The following is a 27513-nucleotide window of genomic DNA, read 5'->3' as shown; positions in this document are numbered from 1 at the left end:
ATGGTGGATGGTCGTAGCCACCACTGCTGGAGCTGCACTGGGGGAAGAGCTGCCATAGTCGGACAAGACGCGGTCGGCACCAAGGGCAGGTTCGCCCTCATCATTGTCACGACCGTCACCAAGGCCGAGCACCTCCTCGCTGTCGTTCACCTCAGGGCAGCACCCGGTGCGGCGACCATCTTCCCCAAACACCCTCACATAGAGGGTCACGTCGCCGTCGTACTTGAAGTGGAGGGTGTATCGCCTGCCCAGGCCACGCGCGCGGGCGAACGTCTGCCAACCGTGGGCCAGAGCTATATTGCCCGCGGCGGAGACCTCGACCGCGACCCATCAAGCCCTACTGCAGCAGCCGTCTGACAGTAGCCAAAGCCCGTCTAGACCTGAGGCCGACAGCTCGTCGATGAAGAAGCGCAGGAGCTGGAGCCAGTTCCCGGCAGGGTTCTCCGACCAGACAACGAACTCCGGCAGCATCTCCGCCGAGTGGAAGCGCGGCCGGGGAGGCCACGCGACCACGACACGTCTCCCTTCATCAACGAGACCGCCACGACCAGAGCGACCCCTGCCCCGCGAAGCGGCACCACCACGGCTGCGCGGGGCTGCGATGGGGGTCGCGGTGTGCTTGTGGGGACGGCGCGTCCACGCTTGGGCACCGGAGAGCCAGGCCCTTCGCGTGTGGCCTTCCCCTTCTCTGCGGTAGTGAACCTCCTCGATGGCGCCATTCGAAGCAGGAGTGGAGCAAGGAAGGAGAAGAAGCGGGAGAGGCAGAGGAAGAAATAGGCGACGGGTGCTCCACCCCCTCCCATTTATACCAGGAGAAGGCCAGCCGGCACCCCCACAATCACAGGTAATGATGGTTTTCCTTGCATGTCGCAAGGACTTGTCATGTCGGGCAGTTTCCGAGGCAGCATGGGGAAGCAGAGACTCCCACGTCCAATCAACCATCACGCATCGACCAAGGCCGCATGCTATTGGGGCCCGTGGCGCTCTGCACTTGACCTTTGGCTTCGCCTCGAAGCCAAGCCCGAGCGCGCCTTAGTACGGGGGCCTACTGTCAGCTTTCTGGGAACAGGGGTCCCAGACTTGCCTGCCTGCGGCCCACGGCGTGGCTTTGCTAGTAGGCCTGTACAGTCCATCTTCATCAACAAGGCATTCAAGACCTTCGCGAGGGGCCAAGCCTCACAAGGCGGATGACGCAAGACCTCCTCAGGAGCGGCCTCGCCAGGCGGGCTCGCGAGGGGCGGAGAAATCAAGGCAAGGCAAACCTCGCGAGGTTCCCGTGATGTGAGCCATGACGATCGAGACCAGGGGCGCTAGGCGGGCGCCAGCGCGCACAATGTCCTTGTTTCCTCTTTGGTGCTAAGGGGGCAAGCGCAGGCGCGGAGTACCGAGGCATCAAGAAAAGGTTTCCATATCGGTGAAACGAGACCAAGACCAGCAGGACGGCAAGACGGAGGTCACCATGGAGCCCAAGGCGGTGTCACCACCAGAGCCTTTTGCAGGCGAAGACCACTTTTGTCAGGATAAGCTGTACTAGTTGTCCCCTTTCAAATTGGCTGTTGTTGGCTCCCTTCCCACTCAATATTTGGGAAGAGGACCAAGTCCACTATAACTAGAACTAGCCACCACCGTAGCTAGGGGGCGAGCTCATCTTAGACTAGAACTAGTTCATCCCCACAATCACACCCACCAAGCACAAGAACACCTCAACCTCAGGAGGCTATTCTTCCCCCTGTATTGTTCATCCTCAGACCGAGAGGCAATCCACCACCACCACACTAGAGTAGGGTATTACACCACAACGGTGGCCCAAACCAATAGAAATCTTGTGTCCTTTGTGTTGCAAGTTTGTCGAGTTAGTTCGTAAGATCTTAGCAAAACTAGGACGTGGATCGGTAGGGGGGCAGTCTTCGTGCGCACGCCAGAGTTCGAACCTTAAGGGTTTTGTCAGAACCCGTGATCCGACAAACATTACTTAAAACAATACTGATGGGTGTTTGTCGATGGCGCCGGTGATGAGGAATTTGGCCGCCGCTCCACCGAACGGGCCGGACACCGCGCTGGCCTCTGCACGAGTTGGTTGGCTGGCCCGAGCGTAACTCACGCGCGAGCAAGCCACTGCGTTGGCCTTCGCTCGAGCCAAATGGCTGGCCTTAGCGAGGCGCGCGCGAGCAAGCCACCGCGTTGGCCTTCGCTCGAGCCAAATGGCTGGCCTTAGCGAGGCGCGCGCGAGCAAGCCACCGCGCCAATCTAGCTAGCAAACCTTGCAGAGAAGCAACTGGACGGAGCTATCTTGGCTAGCTAGCAGCCGCGAGCGTCGGACGGAGCTGGCATCCGGGCTGCCGCAAGATGGGCTCCGCACCGCCGGCGGTTTTAACCTTGCCTTCTGCTGGCGGCGGTAGCTGCATCCCATGGCCGAGGATGACTAGGTGGACGGGCCGGAGGTAGGAGGTCACTCGGGGATTTTTGTGCAGACTGACATGTAGGTCCCACAAGTCATAACGCCTAACTTGCCGGTCGAATAGAATTCGTTGACTTAAGGGGCGACATGGGTTGAAACGTGCCTATAACGGCACTTTGTAGAGTAGTTGTTTCTTGGTAGGGCTGGTTGGTAAGGGCATGGACAATGGTTGATAAGGTAGTCTTTTCTTAAGTCTGCCACGTATGCAAGCGGTAGTAGTTTCTTGGCATTATTAGTGGTTTCTTGTAAGGAACAATGTACTACTACGACAAAAGGGGATTCTAGGTTGTGCTGTACTCCAATGAGTACTACTAGTGGTCGCCGGAGTGTATACCTCGTTTTGTGGGTTCGATCCCGGCCGAACGCACGTCGGCATTTTTTTAAAATACTAACTTCGCTGCAAGCCAATATTGTACACGGGTAGTTTGAGTTTTGAAGTCGAACGGACGTGTCGCACCACAATCTGGGTGCACTAGATATCCCAGCCACGTGAACAGGTTTTCCTTCCCATCATCTCGTGGCTTGCGTGCTCGCCCTAGCTGCACCTCACTTGCAGCTTCCTCATCAGCTAGTAGAATATTTAAACAAGCGCCTCCCAATTAAGCACGAGGAGCCGGAAAAGCCCGGCGCGGCATTGGGAACTATGCAATATGGCTATGTATGTAAAGTGCTAGTACTCTACTACTCTATAGCTTGTGGCGTTGCACGCATGGACTTCACTCCATTATTGGCTCTATAAAAGAAATTCCTCTTGATGTGATTTTTTGTTTTAAAACGGAGGCAAAAGCTTTGCCTCATCTCATTCATGAAGAAGGAACTACTAACAAAGTTCGATGAGATCCATTACACCTCCTCAAATGGAAGCGAAAAGCCTAGTCTCGCTGTATCAAATAACTCAAATGTTCTGCTGTAACACCCACGATGCGGCTGTATCTCCCATGTGTCGAGGCACGACTTAGAGGCATAACCGCATGGTGGTTTTGTCGCAAGAGGGGTAATTTCACACAATCCCATGTATTGAATAAGAAAGGGATAAAGAGTTGGCTTACACTTGCCACGTCACACAATACATAAATAATTCATACATCATCCAAATACACTCAAAGACCGACTATGGTCAAATCCAATAGAAAAGGAAGATAAACCCCAAATGCTAGATCTCCGAACGTCCCAACTGGGCACCACTACGGATCAACCGGAAAAGACACAGAACAACGACCAAGATCTTCATCAAGCTCCCACTTGAGCTTGGTTGCGTCACCTGCACTGGTATCATCGGCACCTACAACTGTTTGGAAGTATCCGTGAGTCACGAGGACTCAGCAATCTCACACCCGCGAGATCAAGACTATTTAAGCTTCTGGGTAGGATAAGGTAATGAGGTGGATGTAACAGCCTGGTTTTTGCCCTCTCTTATTTGCTTGACTTTCATTTAAAAATTTTCTGAAACTTGGAGTTCTTGAATTCTTTTATATGGACTTAACCACTTGGGCATCCTTGGCTTTCACCCAAGTGCTTCACTTCCCTCCTAAATCATCATTTCTCTTCTGATCCACCCCAAAATAATCTTTGGAATATTTTTCTTAAATGAAAAATATTCATTCTCTCAGAAACCCTAACCAGATCAGTTTGCTTCAAAGCAACCCTAATTTTTATGGCTCACAAAAATCTGAGATAATTCACAAATATTTTGTGAACCCTAGGGCACCTTCTTGAGCAAAGATATTTCATCACTTTATGGAATATTTTTGCTATAGAAAATATTTTCTATTCTGGACAAAAATGGTGGTTCCTACATCAACTACCATTTACTTGCTCTATTTGACCTGAACTTTCTTGTGCCTCTTTACCTTAGTAACTTAAAACTAGCTTCCAAAGCACAGCCTCAATCTCCCAGCCGTTTGACCATAGTAACTGTTCAAAGTTACTGATCAGAAACTTACCTGGCTTTTAAAATCCTCTCTACTGCACCTGGATCCAAACCAAATCGTGGTAACACTCAAAACTACCACGAACAACATGCCAGGCATGAAGTTTATGAATAGATCGGCCTGATGTCATAGTTCATGCGGTGACCACGTTCGTCCAGGGGTGTTGGCATGCGTGTTGACGCGCTCTGAGTGCCGCCGAGCTATACGTTCGCGCATGCTCGCTTTCCTCGCCTGCTCAAGCGTGCCAAACCATGCCACCATCTTCGTCTCTAAGCCATTAACCTCTCTCTGGCGCTCGCCGACGCCCGAGCTCGCTGAAGCGAGCACGGGCAAGGTTCGACCAGCCCAACAGTGCAGAGCGCACTGTGCTCGTCGCCTTCCTCTCGACCCTGTGCTCGTATCCGTCCGTCCACAGTTGCCGTGTGACCTGCGTCGCCTTCTCCCCCTCTCATTGACGATGCTCGCCGCCGGGCGCCACGGACAGGTGTCCACCGGCAGAGCCCGAAACCCCCTCGCCGCTCGCCTATAAATAGGGACACCCCCAGCCTCCTCAAGCACCATCCAGCACTCCCACACACTCCACGATTGCATAGGAAGCCGTAGCCCGGTCGGGCAGGCCTCGGGCCGCCGTCCCCGAGCTCGAGCTCGCCGGCGATCCCCTCTGGTCGCGGCGGAAGCTCTAGCCTCTCCCAGGCCAGGGCAACCCCTCCAGGGCTTCCGCCTCTCTCCGGTTTGCCGTCTCGCCCACTTGGAGCCCCTGGAGTGGCCTCCGTTCATCGTCTTCCTCAACTCTGGCGACCTCCGCATTCTGCCTCCGCTTGCGAGCTTGTTCCTGACGCTGTCTGACCACCCCTAGCCACGCTACGCGTACGGGCAGGTGCGCCATCATCCCCTCTCAAAATCCCTCCCTCTCGTTTTGGACAAGAAGCCCTCGTCACCGGCGAGAGCTCCGGCGAAGCCGCGGCCTTCTCTGTTTCTTTCTCCCCCTTCCCACACCTGACTAGCGGGGCCCGCTAGTCAGCCACTCTGTACGCGCGAAGCGGTATGAGTGGTGGCGCCCTGAGGTTTTACGCCTTCGACGTCACCCCCCCTCAGTTGTTTATTTAAATTCAAAATCATTTATATTCCGGAGAACTTCAAACTGTTATAACTCTGCAACCATAAGTCCAAATGAATTGATTCTTTTTGCATTGTGTTCTTTGAAAAGAAATCTAGCAGCTCACCAAAGATGAGATTTTTCTGAGCTGTTTAAAATTTCTGGTGAATTTCAGAAGTGTTATTGATATTTGCTTTTTTGTGTTTAAATTTATTTCCAGAAGGTGAGGCTTGTCTTGAGGATCACCAGAAGGCTTGTGAACCTCATTTGCACTAAGGCAAGCCACATCAACATTTTCATGGTGTCATTTCAATATCTGTGATTTTCATACTTGAATGAAATGATTAAGCCATGCATTTAAATAATTATTGTGTATTTGTATTCTGATAAATATTTGTTAGTTATTATGCCTGATTTATAGAATGATTGAAACTAGTTTAGTGGGTAAAGCAAGTTAAGATTTATTTGTGGTGATGTTAGAAATGATTTTGTTATGCATGTTAGTAATTGTTTAAAGCTTTGTTCTTGCATATGTAATTTGATAAAAAAAATTCTAGAAAATATTCTGTTAAATACGTTTTTAGTCATTTTACTTGACTTGCAGAATGTTTGAACCCAACTTAGTTGATAAAGGAATTAAGAGTTGCTGATGGTGAAATCTTTTTGTTAAGCATATGAGAAATTTATCGTAGTTACTTTCTTGCGTGAGAAATTAATAAAAATTGTTGCAGAATATTTTGGTTAAGTTGTGAGTCATTTTGAGCAGTAAAGTAATATGAGTTGTTGATGTTTCTGCTTGGTGTGTTTATGGATGACATCGGTCATTATTATTATTATGTGATGCATGTGTAGTTTTGCATTTCATGGCATGCTATGACACTGGTTATTTTCATTTTAAAGTTGAACCTGAATATAACTCAACTTGAATGTACCGTTGACTGGGTCATGGTGCCGCTGAATCGAGTTTCTTTCCCAGTGCAACCACATTTTCCTTTTTGGGAAGGCCTTGATTCGGTCCAATGACATGGCCTCTGGTCGGTGCCTCCAACTAGGGATGGTTTTGTCGTGCTTGCCCTAGCCCAGTAAGCAGGCATAATCTTGAGTGCCCGTTGTTGAGTTTATGGTAATGAGTCCCCGAGTGGGATTGTTTTGGCCATGACGGTGGTTGGGGTGTCTTTGGTAGACACGGGGCCACCCAGGACTAGCCCGTTGGGTATTGGGTCGGAGTGGCCGGGAGAGTGCTGTGGCAATGGAAGGGTTTTGTCAAACTGTCGTTGGTCCACCCGAATGGGTGCGTGAGGCCATGGGTTCGGTGGTGTGGGTACAGTGTGCTACCTCTGCAGAGTGTATAATCTATCGATAGCCGAGTCCGCGGTCACAGACACCTCGTAGTAGGTCCCACCATGAGTCAACGTTTAATAAAACTTGCACCCTAAGCTATGAACTTTGCATTGGTGATGGATGGCAGAAAGGCCATCGAGGCATTTGGGATCAGATGATGGTCATGGTTGTGATCACCGTAAGGATCACGAGTTGTTCTGGTAAAGGACCATGTTGGTGGTCTGTTTGTGATCCTGGGATGATCACAGTTGGTAAGCTGTCCTGAGGGATGTTCGAGCATGATCACATCATGTTTGACATATAGTGTTGCATTATTAATAATTGGTTAAATATCATGATATTGTTTGCCATTATGATTATGCATGTTCTGAGCTTGCAAGTACATTCAATGTACTGACCTGGCGTGTTATGCCAAATTTCAGGAAAGTATCGTTGGAGAGGAGGGCTATTCGAGTCTAGATCGTGTCCACATCGGTGTCCCTGTGATGTGGAGCTTCCGCCACGATGTTATTCCGCTGCCACGTAGTTGTTCGGATTGAGGCCCCTTTATGTTCACTAAATAATGTACATATTGTTCAGCCGCACCGGGTGTGCTGCTTGGCCTCGACAGCTATTGTAATGTATACTCTGTTCCGCTAGCATCAATAAAGCGGTAGTTTGTATACCAAGATGTTGTGTGTTGCCAGAAGATATGGTCTTTGGGCTGGCAATGCATGGTAAACCGGTCGTTCTGAGCCGGGGTGCCACAACGCTTGGTATCAGAGCCGCGCTGACTGTAGGCCACGCTAGACTGCAATGTGTTAACTGGACGTTAGATACGAGTTTAAGTTGAGTGCTGGTAGTAATTTGTGCTAATTGTTGCGTTGCTTGCATTCGGTTTATATATTTTTATGCTAACCTACTAATGTTTGTGGGTGTAGATGGCTCCAGTTTTGTATCCATGCCAGTTGCAGCTGATGTCGTACACGTCACCCCACCTCCATCACAACGTGTGGCGTCAGTTGTACCCTATCAGAGACAACCCAGTTTATCGTGTGTACCGGGAGCATCCAGCTGATTCAGTGTATGAGTATCACACAGTGGTCACTCTGCGCACTAGTTCCAATTCCAGCTCTTACACTCGCACTTCTCGGAGCGGTTACGCCTGCACCACTTCTCAGGCTGTCCAGTTTGCTGCATTCGATGTCCTTGTCGAGCTTCGCTACAATGAGGTCCGAATGCAGAACCACCCAGGTTTCTATTACGCCTGCACTACTCGCACTTCTCGGTCGTTTCCGTTTCCCTCTCATTGATCCGAAGTCTGATAGTGTTGCTAGCCACCTTGCTCATTATGTCACTGATAGCTATCTTATGATCCACGAGCTGGCTCGAGAGCTGACTCGTACCCGTACCGCTTTAGCCGCTACTTTGGTCACTTCTAGATCCGCCACTACTCTGTCTTCTCTGGGATTTACCCCTTATGCTCCAGTCAGCTCTAGCTCCCCTATTTCGCCGATTACTCCTCCGAGTAGCACAGGCGTCTCGGCCGTGAACCCTCTCAGTACTCCTGCCGAGTGGGTCTCACTTCTCGCTACTCCTGTAGCCCCGATGCTTCATCCTACCCCTGCCCCTGAGGAAGAGCCCTCGAGGTAGCGCCGTCATGTTACCTTTAACCCGGAGGTTTCCGTTAACCACATCAGTTCGGGATCCGAGACCATTTCAGGGGAGGATGCCGCAGCACCAGCAGAGCAGTAGTATCTTTGAGTATTCGCAGTTGTCTGGATGATGTACGGATGTAGTCGTACGAGTCATGATGTTTCGTTGCATGTATGAGAGTAGTGAACCAGTCATGTTGTTTTCTTTCATGTATGAGTCTATGTATAATTATGTCGAGAATTTATTCGCCGTATTTTTCTTCACTCTTCTGCTTTCTTCCGAGATTTGTCGCTGGCTTTTCCCCAATTTTATTCTTAGGTGTTTCTCATCTCGATTGTGTTGTCTTGGAAAAAATCCACAACAGGATGACGTGTGGAGGCAGCAGTAGCAACGTTCATGAGGGAACTCTTGTTCGTCGTTCCGCACGACAGGCAGGACATTCTCCCGAGCCGTACGTTCCACCACCACCTCCACCGCCTAATCCTCCCTCCACCGAGCAAATTCTGCGTATGTTTGAAGAGAAAAGGAACAATGATCTGATCGAAATATTGAGAAGTGTGCAAGCTATGGTTGGACAGAATGGAAATCAGAATGGTCGTCACTCAAAGCTGTCAGATTTTCAGATGACCAATCCACCCAGCTTCAGTCAGATTGTTGACCCATTGGATGCAGACGATTGGTTGCACACAATGGAGAAAAAGCTTGAGATTGCTTGTACTGAAGGAAATGATAAAGTTCCCTTTGCAACTCATTATCTTGAGGGCGCAACTACCATATGGTGGGAAAATACAAAGGCCGTGTGGCCGGTTGATGAAGAAATCACCTGGGAAAAGTTTAAGGATCAATTCCGAAAATATCATATCCCTACTAGAGTTATGAAGACTAAGCAGCGTGAATTTCTCGCACTCGTCCAAGGAAATCAGTCTGTCGCAGAATATTTGCAAAATTTCAATCATCTGGCCCGTTACTCTCTTTATGACATGGCCACCGAAGAAAGGAAGATTGACAGATTTCTGGGAGGTCTAAATCCGCAACTCCGACGTACTCTCAGTATGCTTGATTTCCCAGACTTCCAAACTCTGGTGAACAAGGCTTTCATTGCTGAACGGGAGCACAAGCTTATAGCAGATAATAGGCCTGTAACAATGACAACAAGCGTAAGTTTGAGCCAAAGAAGGAAGGGCAACTAGTGCAAAAGGCTCGTACTTGGCAGCAGACTTAGGTGGAATTCAAGCCAAATTGGCAGCAGAATGTTAACAAGACCACCACTCAAGTCAAGAATGTTGTGACCAACCCAACACATGAGGAGCTTCAGTGCAATAATTCTTGCTTCAACTGCGGGCAGAATGGACATTATGCCCGACAGTGCCCCAAGAACAACAAGGTGAATGCCCTAAGCAGGCCACAAGTCAACTTTACGGAGCCATGGCCAACCCAGCAAAACTTCACTGGGCACGTGCATCATATCTCTGCCGATGAAGCCCAAGTAAAGCCAGAAGTCACCATTGGTATGTTTTTTCTATTAATGACATACCTATCGTAATTTTATTTGACTCTGGGGCTTCCCATTCTTTTATTTCTCAGAGTTTTTCTGCCCAAAACAATTTTCCTTGCATGATTTTGGGCAAAAATATGTTGGTACAAACCCCGGGATCTATAATCAAGAGCAATCTGGTCTGCCGTGATCTAGAGATCAATATCAACGGGGCCTACATTCCAACATCTCTTATAATCATTGAGTATGAAAAGTTGGATATTATATTGGGTATGAATTGGTTGACCCGATATCAAGTTTGCATAAACTGCACAACCCGAGAAGTCACTTTGACCAGTCTGAATGGGCAGCTTACCAAATTCTACGCTCGCAAGAATATACCCAAGCCAGAATAAGTTTGCACCATTGTGGCTGAATTGGAATTTATTCCCGTGGTCAGTGAGTACCCTGATGTATTTCCGGAAGAACTGCCAGGCATGCCACCAGATCGGGAACTGGAGTTTGCAATAGATCATGTGCCCGGAACCGCACCGCTATACAAGAAGTATTACCGGATGCCCTCATCAGAATTAGTGGAGCTAAAGAAATAGCTTGACGAATTACTCCAGAAAGGTTATATTCGTCCCAGCTCTTCACCATGGGGATCACCTGCTATTTTCGTGGACAAAAAGGATGGTTGTCTCCGTATGTGCATAGATTACCGCTAGCTAAATGAGGTCACCATCAAAAATAAATATCCGCTGCCAAGGATTGATGATCTGTTCTCGGTTGGGCTAAAGTATTCTCTAAAATCGATTTACGGACCAAATATCATCAGCTCAAGATTAAAAAGGAGGATATTCCTAAGACCGCATTCACTACTCGGTACGGTCTTCACGAATATACTGTGATGTCCTTTGGTCTCACCAATGCCCCTGCTTTCTTCATGCATATGATGAACAAAGTATTCATGGACTTCCTCGACAAATTCGTGGTAGTCTTCATCGATGACATCCTCATTTACTCCAAGGGTTAAGAAGAGCACAAGGATCACCTCCGAGCAGTGCTACAACGGCTCCGCGACCATCAGCTATATGCCAAGTTCAGTAAATGTGAATTTTGGCTCAAGAAAGTTGGGTTTCTCGGACAGGCACTAACCGCCGAAGGTATAGCCATGGACCCAAGCAAAGTAAAGGATGTGCTCGATTGGATACCACCCACGACTGTGACGCAGATCCAGAGTTTCCTCGGATTAGCGGGATATTATCGTCGTTTTATTGAAGGGTTTTCCAAAGTTGCTAAACCCATGACGGAGCTGCTCAAAAAGGATAAGAGGTTTAAGTGGAAAGAGGATTGTGAGAAGAGTTTTAATGAACTGAAGATACTTCTGATAACCGCACCTGTATTGACTCTTCCAAACATTTATCGCAGTTTTGATGTGTACTGCGATGCCTCCAAACAAGGTATTGGTTGCGTGCTTATGCAAGACAGCAAGGTAGTAGCATATGCATCGCGGTAGCTACGACCCCATGAAGGAAATTATCCTACTCATGATTTGGAATTGGCTGCGGTGGTTCATGCATTAAAAATTTGGAGACACTACCTCATTGGAAAAAGGTGCCAAATTTTTACCGACCACAAAAGTCTCAAGTACATCTTTACTCAGCCAGATTTAAATCTCCGTCAGCGAAGATGGTTAGAGTTGGTCAAGGATTATGACCTTGGAATAAATTACCATCCAGGCAAGGCCAACGTCGTTGCCGATGCCCTCAGTCGAAAGCCTGTCAGCTTAAATGCCATATTGGAATCATTGCCTACCGAACTTCAAGAGGAGATCGCTCATCTCAACTTGGTCATCGTGGATGCTGGCCTCGCTAATATTTTGGAAGTTACCCCCACACTTGAGATGGAGATCCGCAAGGCCCAACCAGCTGACGCCAAGCTACAAAGATGCGCCAAGGGCTAGACGGCAAAGCAGGCCCCTGACTTCTCCAAGGACAAATTCGCTACCCTCCGATTCCGTGGACAAATTTGTGTGCCAAACCCTAACCCTAGCCGTGCCGTAGCCACCGCCGCTGGAGCCGCCGCCGCCGGTTTTTCCCGGAAAACCGTTCGGTTTTTTCGCCGGTTTTCGATTGTTTTTTAGATCCGTTTTTTTAGTTAGATCGTTTTCTTCGGTTTAGTTTATTTAGCGAGCATTCGCTCATTCGTTCGTTTTAGCGGACACATTCATCGTTTAGTTACAGAAAACGAACGTTCGTTCGTTAATCTGTTCGTCGTTTTTCTTTTTCTCGGATTTTCCACGATTATTTCTGATCCGATTTTCGTTCTAGTATAACTTTTCGCTCGTTTATCGGAATCAGGCGAGTCAAGCGCCTGGAGTTTCGTCTCGAAACCCTCTTTCTGTTTAACCAACTCAAATAAGTTTTTTCTTCTGTAAAATTTGACCTAGATCCAGAATAGTAAATGAAGTTTGTTTCTTTCGCCGTTTGTTTTTCGTTGCTTCGTTCGATTTGATTCTTTTTGCCAACCGGAGTTCTTAAGTTGAACTTTCTGGTTTGATCTCTTATTTGAGTTTTACCCGTGCATTAGATGAGTACTTATTGTATGCTTGTTTGTTTGCGATAGAGTACCCGGATTGCGCCGCTTGCTACTTCGAATCGCTAGGTTTCGTGGATCATCAGCAAGGCAATTAACACTTTGATCATACCTCCTACTACCCAGTTTTATTGCATTAGATCAATCCTCAAACAAATGCATGATTAGGATCAAATTAAATTGTGGGTTTTGGGAAGTAGATGAGGTAGTACCTATTACCTGTTTCATTATCAAACCTTTGGGAGTTACTTCTACGTTTGCTTATATTGCCAAGCTATGCTAGTAGACGTGGATTGGGTGAGTGTATCCATGATAGATGTGAGATTGTTAAATTAATTGTTTATCTAAGGTGGCAACTTAAACACACATCGGGTGGATTGAGGCACCTGGGTATTCCAGCGATTGCCTGTTTTCTTTTGGACCGCCACCTAGGCTCAAAGGGATCATGAGATTGTTCATACTAGAAACTTCCGTGTGCGGCCACAATCTACTATGGGTTGTATCATAGTTGACTAAGTCGTGCGAACTCTTACAGTGGTAGACTAGCAGATGTAGGGGATGTAGGTTGGTACGGTCTACCCGTTCGTAAGGTGCTAGCACTTCTGAAAGACTATGTCTCGGTCATCCGTTTCTCAAACATCATGTAGTGTGAGAATCCCAACGGAGGAGATCGAGTCTTGTGGGGAAAAGTGCGCAAACCTCTGCAGAGTGTATAAACTAATCATGGTTAGCCATGTCCCCGATTATGGACAACTTGAGTATCTAGTACTTGGATTATCATGTGAATCTCATCATGTTACTTTAATTAATATTGTTGGGTTTTAATGTTGATGCTTAATTGGGATTGAGAGGGTGTCTACACTCTCAATGTTTAACAACCACCATGATAGTTAAATAAAATTTATTGCTTTGTAGTAGGGAAAAATTGGCATTACGCAAAACTGTAACCATAGAGCTTTCCACCAGCCAAATATGCATGTAGTATAGCTTTATTCTTCCATTGTTCTCTATGTGTTACCATGCCAGCATATTCCATGTGCTGACCCGTTTCGGGCTGCAACGTTCATGTTGCAGACTTTTCAGACGACGAGTAAGGTGCCTTTAGGTCTGGTCGCTACAATTCATTTTCTCTCAGAAACCCTAGCCAGATCAGTTTGCTTCAAAGCAACCCTAATTTTTATGGCTCACAAAAATCTGAGATAATTCACAAATATTTTGTGAACCCTAGGGCACCTTCCTGAGCAAAAATATTTCATCACTTTTTGGAATATTTTTGCTACAGAAAATATTTTCTGTTCTTGACAGAAATAGTGGTTTCTACAGCAACTACCATTTTACTTGCTCCATTTGACCTGAACTTTCTTGTGCCTCTTTACCTTAGTAACTTATAACTAGCCTCCAAAGCACAGCCTCAATCTCCCAGCCGTTTGACCACAATAACTGTTCAAAGTTACTGATCAGAAACTTACCTGGCTTGTAAAATCCTCTCTACTGCACCTGGATCCAAACCAAATCGTGGTAACACTCAAAACTACCACGAACAACATGCCAGACATGAAGTTTATGCTTAGGTCGGCCTGATGTCATAGTTCACACGGTGACCATGTTCGTCCAGGGGTGTAGGCATGCGTGTCGACGCGCTCTGAGTGCCGTCGAGCCCTTTGTTCGCGCGTGCTCGCTTCCCTCGCCTGCCCGAGCATGCCAAACCGCACCACCATCTTCGTCTCTAAGCCCTTAAGCTCCCTCTGGCCCTCGCCGATGCCGGAGCTCGCCGCAGCGAGCACAGGCAAGGTCCGGCTAGCCCAACAGTGCGGAGCGCACTGTGCTCGTCGCCTTCCTCTCGACCCTGTGCTCGTCTCCGTTCGCCCATAGTTGCGGCATGACCTGCATCGCCTTCTCCCCCTCTCACTGACGCCGCTCGTCGCCGGGCGCCGTGGACAAGTGTCCACCGGTGGAGCCCGAAACCCCCTCGCTGCTCGCCTATAAATAGGGCCACCCCCAGCCTCCTCGAGCACCATCCAGCACTCCCACACACTCCATGATTGCGTAGGAAGCCGTAGCCCGGCCGGGCAGGCCTCGGGCCGCCTTCCCCGAGCTCAAGCCTCTCCCAGGCTAGGGAAACCCCTCCAGGGCTTCCGCCTCTCTCCGGTGAGGTCGTCTCGCCCGCTTGGATCCCCTGGAGTGGCCTCCATTCGCCGTCTTCCTCAACTCCGGCGACCTCCGCGTTCTGCCTCCGCTTGCGAGCTTGTTTCCAACGCTGTCTGACCACCCCTAGCCACGCTACGGGTACAGGCAGGTGCGCTATCATCCCCTCTCTAAATCCCTCCCTCTCGTTTTGGCCAAGAAGCCCTCGTTGCCGGCGAGAGCTCCGGTGAAGCCACGGCCTTCTCTGTTTCTTTCTCCTCCTTCCCCCACATGACTAGCGGGGCCCGCTAGTCAGCCACTCTATACGTGCCAGAAGCTGTACGAGTGGTGGCGCACTAAGGTTTTACGCCTTCGACGTCACCCCCCTCAGCTGTTTATCTAAATTCAAAATCATTTATATTCCAGAGAACTTCAAACAGTTATAACTCTGCAACCATAAGTCCAAACGAATTGATTCTTTTTCATTGTGTTCTTTGAAAAGAAATCTAGCATCTCACCAAAGATGAGATTTTTCTGAGCTGTTTTGAATTTCTGGTGAATTTCAGAAGTGTTCTTGATATTTGCTTTTTGTGTTTAAATTTATTTTCAGAAGGCAAGGCTTGTCTTGAGCATCACTAGAAGGCTTGTGAACCTCATCTGCACTAAGGCAAGCCACAACAACATTTTGATGGTGTCATTTCAATATTTGTGATTTTCTTACTTGAATGAAATGATTAATCCATGCATTTAAATAATTATTGTGTATTTGTATTCTGATAAATATTTGTTAGTTATTATGCCTGATTTGTAGAATGATTGAAGCTAGTTTAGTGGGTAAAGCAAGTTAAGATTTATTTGTGGTGATGTTAGAAATGATTTTGTTAGGCATGTTAGTAATTGTTTAAAGCTTTGTTCTTGCATACATAATTTGATAAAAATTTGCTAGAAAATATTCTGTTAAATACTTGTTTTGTCATTTTACTTGTCTTACAGAATGTTTGAACCAAACTTAGTTGATAAAGAAATTAAGAGTTGCTGACAGTGAAATCTTTTTGTTAAGCATATGAGAAATTTATCGGAGTTACTTTCTTCTGTGAGAAATTAATAAAACTTGTTGTAGAATATTTTGGTTAAGTTGTGAGTCATTTTGAGCAGTAAAGTAATATGAGTTGTTGATGTTTGTGCTTGATGTGTTTATGGATCATGGTTTCACTGAATATAACTCAACTTGAATATACCGTTGACTGGGTCATGGTTTCGCTGAATCGAGTTTCTTTCCCAGTGCAACCACATTTGCCTTTTTGGGAAGGCCTTGATTTGGTCCATTGACATGGCCTCTGGTCGGTGCCTCCAACTAGGGAAGGTTTTATCGTGCTTACCCTGGCCCGGTAAGCAGGCATAATCTTGTGTGCCCGTTGTTGAGTTTATGGTACCGAGTCCCTAAGTGGGATTGTTTTGGCAACGACGGTGGTCGGGGTGTGTTTGGTAGACACAGGGCCACCCAGGACTAGCCCGTTGGGTATTGGGTAGGAGTGGCCGGGAGAGTGATGTGGCAATGGAAGGGTTTTGTCGAAATGCCGTTGGTCCACCCGAATGGGAGCGCGGGGACATGGGTTCCGTGTTGTGGGTACAGTGTGCTACCTCTGCAGAGTGTATAATCTATCGATAGCCGAGTCCACGGTCACGGACACCTCGTAATAGGTCCCACCATGAGTCAACATTTAAGAAAAAAATGCACCCTAAGCTATGAAATTTGCATTGGTGATGGATGGCAGAAATTCCATCGAGGCATTTGGGATCAGATGATAGTCGTGGTTGTGATCGTCATAAGGATCACGAGTTGTTCTGGTAAAGGACCACGTTGGTGGTTTCTTTGTGTTCCAGGGATGATCACAGTTGGTAAGCTGTCCCGAGGGATGTTCGAGCATGATCACAGCATGTTTGACATATAGTGTTGCATTATTAATAATTGGTTAAATATCATGATATTGTTTGCCATTATGATTATGCCTGTTTTGAGCTTGCAAGTACATTCAATGTACTGACCTGGCATGTCATGCCAGATTTCAGGAAAGTATCGTTGGAGAGGAGCGTTGTTCGGGTCTAGATCGTGTCCACATTGGTGTCCCTCTGATATGGAGCTTCCGCCACGACGTTATTCCGCTGCCACGTAGTTGTTCGGATCGATGCCCCTTTATGTTCACTAAATAATGTACATATTGTTCAGATGCACCGGGTGTGCCGCTTGGCCTCGACAGTTGTTGTAATGTAAACTCTGTTCCGCTAGCATCAATAAAGCGGTCATTTCTATACCAAGTTGTTGTGTGTTGCCAGAAGACATGGTCTCTGGGCTGGCAATGCATGGTAAACTGGCCGTTCTGAGCCGGGGTGCCAAAGTGGAGCTACAGCAAGCGCCTAAGCAAAATATGGTGGGTAACCTATGCAAATAAGAGTCAAATGAGAAGCTACGCAACGGTCGTGAAGCTAGAAATGATAAAGAAGTGATCCTAAAACTACTTACATTCAAGCATAACACAAGACCGTGTTCACTTTCCAGACTCCGCCGAAAAGAGACCATCACGACTACACATGCAGTTGATTCATTTTCATGAAGTCAAGTGTCGAGTTATCTACAATCGGATATTAACAAATTCCCATCTGCCACATAACCGCGGGCACGGCTCTCGAAAGTTTATACCATGCAGGGGTGTCCCAACTTGGCCCATCACAAGCTCTCATGGTCAATGAAGGATATTCCTTCTCCCAGAACAACCTGATCGGACTCGGAATCCCGGTTACAAGACATTTCGACAATGGTAAAATAAGACCAGCAAAGCCGCCCGAATGTGCCGACCAATCCCGATAGGAGCTGCACATATGTCATTCTCAGGGCATACTGGATGAGCAATCCATACAACTAAAATCAGCCCTCAAGTTTCCCGAGGTGGCGCTAGAAAGGGCTCTAGTTTGGACCAACACTTAGAGGAGCACTGGCCGGGGGGGGTTAAAATAAAGATGACCATTGAGTCTGCATAACCCAAGGGAAAAAGGCTTAGGTGGCAAATGTTAAAACCAAGGTTGGGCCTTGATTGACGAGTTTTATTCAAAGCGAACTGTCAAGGGGGTCCCATAACCTCAACCACGTTAGGAACGCAAAATCAAGGAACATAACACGGGTATGACAGAAACTAGTGCGGCAAGAGTGGAACAAAACACCAGGCATAAGGCCGAGCCTTCCACCCTTTACCAATTATATAGATGCATTAATTAAATAAGAGATAATATGATATCCCATCATATCCATGTTCCATCATGGAACAAACTTCAACTTCACCTGCAACTAGGAACGCTATAAGAGGGGCTGAGCAAAAGCGGAAACATAGCCAAACAACGGTTTGCTAGGAAGGTGGGTTAGAGGCATGACATGGCAATATGGGAGGCATGATAAACAAGTGTTAGGTAGTGCGACATAACGATAGAACGAACAACTTGCAAGCAAAGATAGAAGTGATATCGAGGGTATGGTCATCTTGCCTAAGATCCCGCAAGGAAGAAGAACGAATCCAAGAAGTAGACGACCCAACATAGTCGAACGAATCCTCACAACTCCGGAGCGAAACCGAAGCTAACGAGAGAAGCAAACCGGAAAGAAGAAAGCAACATGGTAAACACACAAGCATAAACATGGAATGATGCACAACCAAGGATAATGCATGTATGGTTTAATGATTCATGGCATGGCAAAGTGCAACAAATAACACTACAAATTAAGTGGAGCTCAATATGCAACGAGCTGCATATACCCAACAACTTTAAATGTTATTAAACATGGCAAGAAGTGAGGCAAAAGTAAACTACACATTTTAGGCAATTTTAAGTGAGGCCGGAAACAACAAATAACCATTCCGGTAAATCCCCACATGTCATTTAGCAATTGAAGCAAAAAACAATTTAAACATTCTTGATGTGGTTATCATGATGCGGATGACATTTGCAAGTTCTATGCAATATTTATGAAAATGTTGATAAGAGCATGTTATGAAGCATTTTTCATCGTGGCGGAAACGAAAGGGGTGCCGAGGCAACGAATCCGAAAATGATGCCACGACAACATATCGGTTCCGGTAGCTCATGGAGATACGGGTGCAAAAGGAAATGTGACGGGGGCATGTCATGCAAGGATGGTGGGTGATCTCGGATACCGGGTTCCCATGGATCGACAGCAAAACGAGGAGGAACGTGCAACCACATCTCAGAAACAGTGCAAACACGAGCATCTCATACAGCACACATGCATACGGTCCACGGCATCGTCTCTTGGTTATACCTTCGAAGTGTGCATTTCCGGGGCGGTTCGAGTTTGTCGAGGGAAGTAGAGGAAGTAGTCGATCCACGATGGTAGTAGAAGTAGTGGTTGAGGGAGTCCTGGATTAGGGGGTATCCGGATAGCCGCACTATATCCTTTGGCCGGACTGTTGGACTATGAAGATACAAGATTGAAGACTTCGTCCCATGTCCGGATGGGACTCTCCTTGGCGTGGAAGGCAAGCTTGGCAATACGGTTATGTAGATCTCCTTCCTTGTAACTGACTCTGTGTAACCCTAGCCCCCTCTGGTGTCTATATAAACCGGAGGGTTTTAGTCCGTTGGACAACATACAATCATACCATAGGCTAGCTTCTAGGGTTTAGCCTCTCTGATCTCATGGTAGATTAACTCTTGTAATACTCATATCATCAAGAACAATCAAGCAGGACATAAGGTTTTACCTCCATCAAGAGGGCCCGAACCTGGGTAAACATTGTGTCCCCTGCCTCCTGTTACCATCCGCCTAGACGCACAGTTCGGGACCCCCTACCCGAGATCCACCGGTTTTGACACCGACATTGGTGCTTTCATTGAGAGTTCCTCCGTGTCGTCATCGTTAGGCTTGATGGCTCCTTAGATCATCAATAGCGATGCATTCCAGGGTGAGACTTTTCTCCCCGGACAGATCTTTGTATTCGGCGGCTTCACACTGTGGGCCAACTCGCTTGGCCATCTGGAGCAGATCGAGAGTTACGCCCCTGGCCACCAGGTCAGGGTTGGAAGCTTAAACTACACGGACGACATCTGCGGAGACTTGATCTTCGACGGATTCGAGCCCCTGCCGAGTGTGCCGCACAGTCACGATGAGCATGATTTAGCTCTACCGTCGGACAGTGTTCAGGAGACCGCACCGACAACCGCTCCGACCCTTAATTCGGAGCCAATTGCGCCAGCCATGGACAGGTGGATAGATCCCGCCACGGAGGCCGTATCCTCAGCGGCGATCGAGCCGAGTATCGACCTTACCCTTCACGAGAGCTGTGACGCCGAACTGCCGGATTCTTCCCCGGCCACGGACTCCGAACCTCATGCGCCCATGCCTATCGAATCCGACTGGGCGCCGATCATGGAGTTCACCTCCGTGGATATCTTTCAGCACTCGCCCTTCGGCGACATACTGAACTCATTAAGGTCTCTCTCCTTGTCAGGAGAGTCCTAGCTGAACTATGTCCGGCAGGATTGGGATGCGGATGACGAAGAAATTCACCGCCCACCCACCACCCACTTAGTAGCCACTGTCGATGATTTGACCGACACGCTCAACTTTCACTCCAAAGACATTGATGGTATGGACGACGATGCAGGAGACGAACAGGAACCACTGCCCACAGGGCACTGGACAACCACCTCATCATATGATATATACATGGTGGACACACCCAAAGAAGGCAATGACGATGGGACAGCGGAGGATGACCCCTCCAAGAAGCAACCCAAGCGCCGACGTCAGCGGCGCTGCTCTAAGTCTCGCCAAAGCAAAAGAGGTGATACCGGCACAGGAGATAATAGCACTCCGGACAGTGCCGGAGATGAAAACAATCCCCTCCAGCAAGATTTAGAGCAGGAGGATGGAGAAGCCAGCCCTCCCAAGAGAGCGGCATATGGAGAGGCGGAGGATGATAATTACATGCCTCCCTCCGAAGACGAGGTAAGCCTCGACGGTGACGAATTTGTCATGCCTGAGGATCCCGTCGAGCAAGAGCGCTTCAAGTGCCGGCTTATTGCCACGGCAAATAGACTTAAGAAAAAGCAACAACAGCTTCAAGCTGATCAAGATTTGCTAGCTGACAGATGGACTGAGTCGTCACGGCCGAGGAATATGAACTCGAACGCCCCTCCAAGAGTTACCCAAAGCGCAGGTGCTACCCCGACTGGAGGAGGAAGCATTAAAACCTACATCTCCAGCGTAGGACGCGGCTGATCGGCCACCTCGTGGCCGCGACAGAGAGGCATTTTAGCCAAAAGCTCAGCCCGCACCCCGACGCCACTCAAATAAAAATGTCAAGGCACGGGGAAACACGCTAGACCTGTGAGACGTATTGGAGGACAAAGCAAAACACGCAAGATTGATCTACGAATCACGAGGGTGCGCCACTACACGAGACGATAACCGTCACGCCGGATACAGTAAAAGTAAATCCGGCCGGGCCGAACACAGCGGACAAGACTCATTTGAGCTTCATCGCGACATAGCCAAGTACAGAGGCGCCACACACCCCCTATGCTTCATAGACGAAGTAATGGATCACCAAATGCCAGAGGGTTTCAAACCCATAAATATCTAATCATACGATGGCACAACAGATCCTACGGTATGGATCGAGGACTTCCTCCTGCACATCCACATGGCCTGCGGTGACGATCTACACGCCATCAAATACCTCCCACTCAAACTCAAAGGACCAGCTCGGCACTGGCTCAACAGCCTGCCAGTAGAATCCATTGGCTGTTGGGAGGATCTGGAAGCCGCATTCCTCGACAACTTCCAGGGCACTTATGTGCAACCACCAGATGCCGATGACTTGAGCCACCACTACAAAAAAATACACTTCTGTGATGATACGTGTTTGTCACAGTAGGTCACTTTTTTGACATACATGTACATCCATGACAAATTTATGACAGAATCAAGATAGTCATACCTGTGCTGTCGTAGAAGTGTTCCATGACATTACCAAAATTATCATCACAGAAGTGTCCACTTCCATGACAATAAATTGCGCATCACAGAAGTGCTTTCGTCAAGGGTGACCGACACATCGCATCCACCGTAATAGAACGCCGTTAAGCTATCGGGTCGGGTTTTGGATCCGATAACCCGTTAACACCCCCGACCAATGGGGATTTTCCACGTGTAAAATCATCATTGGCTAGAGGAAACACGTGTCGGCTCATCGTTGGGACAGATGTCATCCACTCACTGGACAAAAGGCGCCTATGATACGTCGACACATGGCACGGCCCAACAGTGGCCCATTCCTGTGAAAAGGCCAGCCCATTTGACTTGTTCAAAAGCTGGCGGGCCGACCCATGGAAAGCCTGTTAACGACCTGTTCGCATATAGCACATTTACAAACCACTAACCCAAGGCCCGTTACGCCCTATCTGAATTAGGCCCAGTAGCGTCATCTGGCCGTCCAATATGATTCCAGCCCGTTTTCACTTCTGGCCCATGTATAGCCCATGACGTCTTTCGGCCCATATGAGGCCCTTTGTAACTCTTGGCCCATTAGCGGCCCGTGGTGAAACTGGCCTGTAATGAACAGTGTATCACTTTATACCCATTAACGGCCCGTTATTCCATTGGGCCGTTTCCAGCCCAAGTTAACTTTCGGCCTTCTAAGGGCCCATTTATTCTTGGGCTCATTTGCAGCATTCGATTACTTACGGCACGTTACTGTCATTTTCTGTTTGTGGGCCAAATTCAGCCCGTCGTTACAGTCGGCTCGTTTGTGGAATGTTAGTCTGTTGGGCCATTTTCATAGCATCACCAAATACGGCCTATTAGTGGCCCGTTATGGTTAGCCCATAAAACGTACGATTTCCATTAAAGGCCCATCTACGGCCCATTAAAGGCCCGTACAAGACCCATAAATGAGCCGGCGGCCCATGGATCCTACGAGACGTACAAGGCCCATGGATCCTACGAGATGTAGAAGGCCCATGGATCCTACGAGACGTAGAAGGCCCATGGATCCGACGGCCCGTGAAGGGCCATGGTCGGGCGAATTGGCCCCCGTTTGAACGATATACCATATTCAAATAATTATCCTACTCAATACTATCACCTCTAAAAATCCTACACTATTACAACAAAGAGATCAAGGCATAGAAAGGTAGAATAATCCTACACTGTACAATAAAGAAATTACAACCGATTATACCCACTAGGCATTATGGTTCGGCACAGGTGATAATAAAGCATACACAAACAGCAAATTACATACACTAGGCAAATACAACTCATACATCATGGACGCGCATCAACTTTAACTCCATTTGAACTATAATCTCTTCAGAAAATAGGATTGGCCGGATTCAGATAGCACATATTTTAGTCTGCAAAATATCCAATTCGTTCATGGTTACCTCAGTGTCTTGTTTCATTTTTTTGACTCCTGCATCTAATACCTGCATGTCCAGTCTCAACTTGTTGATTATACGTTGACAATCATGTACACGTTGTCTTGCCACCTCTATTTGATGCTCGAGAACATTAGCACATTCCAATTCCAATCCATAATCATTCGGTAACGGCCATGCCACACTGCTCGCAGATCTTTGTGTTGATGTCACTTCATCCTGAAATGTTTCTGTAAGTACACATGACTAGGGCAAAAATATAGTTACAACAGTGAAGCGAACAAGACACTATTTTGTACTACATGGCAAAACTGGACTACCAATAATGTTACACGTCACTTTAAAAAAATGTTACACGTCGTGAAGCATAAGAAGGTGATATTTTAAAAATTATAAAAAAGATAGTCTGTGCAGCCTGCATACAGAAATCCCTCTTAGCTCACCAGAGGAGCATGATGTTGAGGCCCAATCGAAAACACAGACAAGTTACAAATTTAGACAGCACGTTGCGTATAAGTAAGCAAGCAGTTGGCCATTCTGTGCCTCAATTAAAGTCTTAGGGAGCATAATGAACAACAGAGGGTTTCCACTACAAGAAATATGCCAACTTGTGACCTTGACTATTGGTCACTGAAAGGTCATTGTTTTTCATTTGCGACCTTTTTTGACCAAAAACAGAAGGTCAAAAGCTGGCGGTCGTAAACTGAAATTAACGACCTTCGCTGTGAGAAGGTCGTGAACGTTTATGACCAAAATATGCCTACTATTTTGTTTTGGTCACTAGCAGCCTCCCCAGGCCACGTAGGCATCCTACATGGCAATCTGATGTGGCACAAGAATCAACCCAGTCCAATTCGGTGTTTATATGGGCCGAGCCCATTAATTCAGCCTTTCTATATATTTTTTCGTGTCAATTTTTGGTCGATTTCATGGGCCTAGCCCAACATTATAGCATTTTTATCTTTGGGCCATAGCCTTTGTTTCTCTTTTTTAATGCATGCCAATTGTCAAATTCTGGTAAGTGGGTCCCAAATGTGACGTTCTAGTTTGTGGGACCCTACTGTCAAGGTCATGTTCTTTCATATTTCAATATGCAAATACAGAAAACAGACACAATATTTGAAATAACAGCAGGAAGCAATCTGCTACATCATATAACATACATAAAAATGTGATCAGCATCAAGTTTACAATTAGATAACACACATACACCAAGTATCCCAAGTCTATCACAGGAGCCCTACAAGTTCTGCTACATCATATAACACACAAATAGGATCAGCTCCCAGAACTAGCACACGTACAAGTTCTGCTATAAGGAGTTCGTTACTCCCAAAACTAGCTCAATGAGGTAAAACTATGCTTCATCCATCTTATTTGTCTTCAATGAAATGCCAGCATCTGCACATTGTAGAACAAAATGTTTAGGGACAGAATAAAAGTAAATCAAATAGCAAAGTATCAAAAAAAACAAAGTATTAAAACTGTAGTAATTTACTCGTAGTTGGCAGGTACACAATACCATGGTTTTAATATAAAATACAGAGCAAGTGTTTGGCTACAACATAGAATGATGTAAAATTTGTTTTAGAATCCAGGCATGTCAAATTTTAAGCACCAGCAGAATAGATCTAACAAACCAGACCATGATCATCTTGCGCATCAGGATTTATGGTTCTAGCCAAACAGTAAAGAGATGAACATACACGCATCAAGCATACCAGCTACTACATCACCATTCTCGTGACCACATACATCACCATTCACTAATAATTCCCATTGGGAGATCAAACTATGCATCCAACAAGCTACAACAACAGGGAATGCAGAAAAATTTATGACCCGAGATGACGAATCAACTGGGTACATCTCAGTTTGAACAACCACGGCGAGACAACAACCGCATACTAATGCGGCGAATCAAATCTGCACGCAGGAGCAGCGCCGTTCGTGGCATCCACATGAGGTCGCGCAACATCAAGAACATGGCGCATGACAGAAACAGACCTAGAGATCTAGGACGGAGGGAGGGGGAGCTTACACTTGTGGATGCAGCCGGGTAGAGGTGGAAGCTGCGGCGGCCACAACGGATGCAGAATTGAAGAGGGTCCTCATGTAGCAGTAGCAGCAGCAGCATGAAGAATTGAAGACCGACCAACAGAGCCTGCAATGCAAACAGAGAGGCATGAGGAAACTGAATCCAATCACATCAAATCAAATCGAGCTGCTGCACCTTGACCTTGAGGAAAACAAACCTCATCTCATGTCATCTCAGGGAAGAATAAGAAGAAAAATATATGGCTGCTGCTCCATGACCATGACCTCGAATTATTGCTGCTGCATCAGATCGAGGAAGAAGAAGACCTGCAAAAAAGCAATAACTAGCAATGCACAAGCATGAATTCATGGAAGGACGGATGCAAGGCCAAACATCCAGCATACTGTTTCTTAATGCCCCAACTACTTAAAAAACCATGGTAGTTCTAACCATATTAAATTAAAGGACAAAGTGAAGTCATGATATTGAGAGTTCCATCTTATAAAGCTTTCTGTTTAGCATATCCTAAATCACAGTCTATCTACCAATATATGAACTCTTTAGTTTTCAGAACCGAGGCTCACATATTTGGGCTGATTTGTACACTGTATTTTCAGTATTTTTTTACTTGAGACAAACTAAATGCTAACATCAGTGACAACAAGACTTGAACAGAAATAGCTATTGAAGAAACACGTTTATAAGATAGAATGAAAATGATTTACACCACAACATATAGTTCACATGTACTGGAGCTAGAGACTACAGAACACACATAATCACACATATGCAAATAGGGTACTACTCCATGGTTCAGGTTACACTAATAAACAAAATTATACAAGCGACAAGACTAGTATCACAGATCTACAGAGTAGTACTAAACAACTAAAAATAAGTAGTAGAAGTAACTAGTACAGGGAGCAAGTACTCCTTTCATTTACTTTAAACTGAGACAACTAAAAAGGAGTACTCCTTTCATTTAATTTACTTTAAACTGAGATGAGACTACTAAAAAGGAGTACCCCTCTCTTGCGAAGTTGATGTAAATGAAATCCAGGAGTATGTGAGAATATGGCCATCTTTATTTCTTTTTGTAAGCTTTATCTTCAGTGCCCTGTAATCACCAAAAGGCAATATCAGAAATTATCTGGTAGGCTAATAATATCAGAAAGCTTGGCAGCGACTGCACATTCCTGTAGTGTTCGGTCTTCCAGGCCTTCTTGTTGTCGCTGATACTGCATGAACATTAAGTAACAAACTGATCAGCATATAGAGAGTATAAATTTGACCTTGTAAATGAAATGTTCTGACATCAAATAGCTCCATTCTACAACTACACAGACCCTGGACTAACAGTCTTAAACACAACACTGTCCAGATTAAACAAAACCAGCGCCAGTCTACACTATTATGGTCTCGAGCTCATTGATAAATCACTATCCACACATGAGCCAAAGACATGCACATCTCGGACCAGAGGAAACTAAAGTTCAACATAAGCTCATCAGTTAAGCACTTGAGCCAAAAAAAGAAACGTTGAAGCCGTCAGACCAAAATACTAAAAAAACTGCATGTTTAATCAGCTAAGCGTACAACAGGTTCAGGAGAAGCACATGACACCACAACAAGCACATCTACAGGCAGTAGCTATTGGATATGATGCTCTAGGCCGGCACCATCGCACAAACATTAGCAGCAGCTTAGCATATATAGCAGGAGCGGTGTCTGCTGACCTACTGTCGATCCTCGTCGCGCTTGTCCAACCACATCTCCTAACTCCGGTCAACGCTCCACCCTCGCGTCCGGGGTACCTGCAGAGAGACACAAAAATTAAGAGAAAAATCTGGAGGGGGTAGGGGAGAGGCATGAGGGGGAGGCTCACCATGGTCGGGATCTCGGGAGGACGGCGCCGCGGCGGCCGCAGAGGGGAAGGTTGCGCCGGTGGTGGAGCCACAGCGAGGCAGAGCCAAAGCAGTGGCAGTGCATCAACACCCACCTCGCCACGCTGCGCAGCTTCCTCCCGTCGGCCTCCCAGGTGAGCTCAGCGAGGTGGTGAGGCACGTGCGGGTGCTGTGGGAAGATGCGGACGGCTGCATGGTGGCGGACGTGGCCGTGCCAGGGGAGAGCGACGAGGTGGGCATGAAGGAGGAGCGCTGGGATGCCAAGCGCGTCAGGGCGTCGGTGTGTTGCGCCGACCGCCCGAGGCTCATGTCTAAGTTGGGGCGCGCCGTGCACTCCGTCAGCGCTAGGGCGGTCCGCGCAGATATCGCCACCATCGGCGGGAGGACGCGGACGAGGTGGGCGTGGAGGAGGAGGAGCGAAGCGACCGGAGCAGCCGACGGCTACCAGATCGGGGGATGGTAA

At 47.2% G+C, this 27513-nt stretch overlaps 1 pseudogene; it reads left to right on the top strand.

The window, feature by feature from the left end:
- LOC123101317 (transcription factor AIG1-like) lies at positions 1-27513 on the top strand (annotated as a pseudogene).

This window comes from Triticum aestivum, chromosome 5A (assembly GCF_018294505.1).
Source record: "Triticum aestivum cultivar Chinese Spring chromosome 5A, IWGSC CS RefSeq v2.1, whole genome shotgun sequence".
Taxonomy (NCBI): domain Eukaryota; kingdom Viridiplantae; phylum Streptophyta; class Magnoliopsida; order Poales; family Poaceae; genus Triticum; species Triticum aestivum.
This window is presented reverse-complemented; position numbering and strand designations above follow the sequence as displayed.